The sequence below is a fragment of the Neomonachus schauinslandi genome, chromosome 11, assembly GCF_002201575.2.
Source record: "Neomonachus schauinslandi chromosome 11, ASM220157v2, whole genome shotgun sequence".
NCBI lineage: Eukaryota > Metazoa > Chordata > Mammalia > Carnivora > Phocidae > Neomonachus > Neomonachus schauinslandi.
Genome location: NC_058413.1, coordinates 86,014,086 through 86,017,211, shown reverse-complemented (window position 1 = coordinate 86,017,211; position 3,126 = coordinate 86,014,086).

Here is a 3,126-nt window from a genome sequence, read left to right as displayed (position 1 = left end):
ATCATGGAAATGGACTGGTAATTAACACAACTTTATTCTTCCCCTTTTGTCTGCTCTCCCTCCCCCTTCGCTTGGCTTCTGTTGAGTCTCACTAATAAATGGTTGACAGCTGTGGAGAGATGGGTCCAGTCTGGCAGTTGCTATGAGAAATACTCTCTTTGGGGGTTTGATCCCCCACTGCGAAGTCCTCAAAAGGGCTGGTATGCTCTCTCCTCAGCGAAGTTCTTGTCCCAGGCCCTCTGGCCCTATCTCTCCAATTTGCTACCTTTTCCTCAAAACTTTATTTCAGTTTCTCATAAGATCCCGAGGCAGCACTAAGAACAGTGGGTTTGCTCATTTTCATCCCATAATCTCCATGATTTCCCTAAGACAAAACTTAAGTAGTAGGAATGGAATTGCTATATAAGTCCCCACACTCTCTCCTTCCAAAGAGACTGCCCCTACCTGAGCTCTTGCTATATAAAAGTTCTAGAACTATCACCGATAATGCCTCTCTACCTAATATGATCATAAAATCTGACTCTCACATTCCATACCAGCTTAGGCATTCCTCTGGGGTACTTTTCCTAGAAGCAATGGCCAGGAATCTCAGCAATATAAGCAAAGGGTATGGAGAGGTACTTTCTAAGTACTCATCAGGAGACCCTTGTGAAAATCATGAACTCATCATACAGTTATTGACTTGGAGTCAAATGAACCAGACACAATCTCAGTTCCTCCATTCACAACGAATGCTGTAAGCTCCCAGAGAGTAGGACCGACACAAATTTTTTTGTGTATCTTTATTGCCCAACAGAATGCTCAGAGCAAGCATCAAAAAAAACATGCAAGTTCTGTAAGGCAGGATACTCCACAAACTTTTAAAATCAGGTATCTTTATCAATAAGTTTTTAACAGGCACCCCCAATCTAGCTATTTTTATTTAAGTAATATGACCTAGTAACACAATGAACATTACAGAACATACAGAAAAGTAGAAATTGATACACAGAATTGGGTAGGATTAAAAATAAGTAGAAGTTCTAATATTTTCTTCTTATACTGCAATGGATCATCTTGCCCTTGCACTTCAGACATCATCGTTGTGGAGAATACGCAATTTCTATACTCAAGAGACTTACGGTCTACTTGAGAAGACTTAGGGGAAAAAATAACCACTGGAATTTCTGTTAAAAAATAATGATAAAATAAAAGTGTAGAGTGGGGAGTGATCACCAAGCTCATGGATGGGCTTCAAGGAGCCCAAAAGACCAACTGAAATTGAATGCTGAAGTTCATAGATATGAGCATACGTGCACATTTTTCTAAGGAAAGACCCAAAGCTTTCAGATGGTTCTCACATGGATCTGGAACACACAAAAATTATGGAACAAGTGACTTAAAGGGAGAAAGGAAACAGGAAATACAGAAGCATCCTGTCCAACGTTGTCCTGCTTGCAAACAGAGTGCTCTAGACCCGATGGGATATTGCTCCAAAAGTTACTCAAGGAGATTATAGGATTTCCAAGGACTGAAACTTTGTCTCTAGGTTAGTGATTTTTCAATTTCTTTTAGCAATGCCCACTTCTCAAATGATCTCTTACATGAAAAGCCACATATATAAAAGTAGATCAAAGTGAAGGAGTTCAGGGTGAAGTAGGGTTGACCTCCAACCACCATTCCCTCATCATCCCCAACCTCAGCATCCCCACATTGATGATTCCAGAGGACAGGAGGACTCCTTGGAACACAGCTGAAAATCCCTGCACCGGGGATTCTTGAGCCTATAATCTGACAGTTTTCCTTAACTAGTATCCTCTTCACTCAGTTTATGAACCATTCGAAATCACTCCTTCTGCCCCACCTCTGTCTATGTCACTTCTTTTGCGTCCTTTGCCAAAGGCCCCATTAGCTGTAGTCTTTCACCAGGTGTGGTCCACGATCCACCTACAGCAGAATCACCTGGTGTGCTTGTGAAAGACGCAGACTCGTGGGCATCACCCCAGGTCTACTGACTCAGAATCGCTCGGCATGAGGTCCCACCATGTGTAACTTCAACAAGCTCCTCCCATGAGTCTCAGGCACCCTGAGTTTGGGGTCGGGCAGCAACGCCCACCAGCTGGCCCCTAACTACCAAAGTCACCAAAATTGACTCCGCTTCACTTGAGCTTACCCAGAAGCTAAAGATAGAGCCAGAAGGAGATGAAAATCACGGGACTGTGTGTCCATGGCTCCAAGGTGAACAATAACTGAGTGTCCTCTGAGGTGACAATCCTCTTTCTCCGGTCTGGATGCACAGTGACAGGCGTTTTTCTTTTAATACAGCGCCTCATGCTTTGCAGACTTCTGGAGGGGAACAAGGGCAGCTCACGAGGCGTGGAATTTACTAACCTGGAAGTCAGTCATCTGCAGCCTTGGTGTAGGGGGAGCCAGGGGGGAGCTGAATCCCAGGGTTGGACCATTAGCTCTTGGGGCATTCAGTGCAATGGGAGAGCCCCTAAACATTTCACATTTTTCCCAATTAAAAAGACAGCAGTGGTGGGGCACCTGGGTGGCTCAGTCGTTAAGCGTCTGCCTTCGGCTCAGGTCATGATCCCGGGGTCCTGGGATCGAGCCCCGCATCGGGCTCCCTGCTCCGCGGGAAGCCTGCTTCTCCCTCTCCCACTCCCACTGCTTGTGTTCCCTCTCTCGCTGTATCTCTCTCTGTCAAATAAATAAAATCTTAAAAAAAAAAAAAAAAAAGACAGCAGTGGCTAAGCCTACATGTGAGCCACCTGGTAACTGACCTCATGCGGATGTTGCTGAGCTAAGTGGTTGAAGTTGTTTTTGCCATACTGACATAGAAACCAAACAATCTAGAGCTGTAAATGGCAGGAAGTCATAAAACCAATTCTCCATATTCTGCCCTCTGTTAGACCCAGATCAAGTTGTGCTTCTTTCATGAAGCCCTTCCTCAACCCACACCTCTCTTTCTTTTGAATTCCTAACGCATATATCAGCAGAACATATTTTAGCACGAACTTATTCTTTACTTTCAGCATCTTGCTTTTGGCTCCATGTCTCCACAACATAAGCCCTTGAGTGCGGAGACCACATCTAATCTCAGTCTCTCCCTCTGCATCCGCCACAGTATTTTGCACAGAAGCA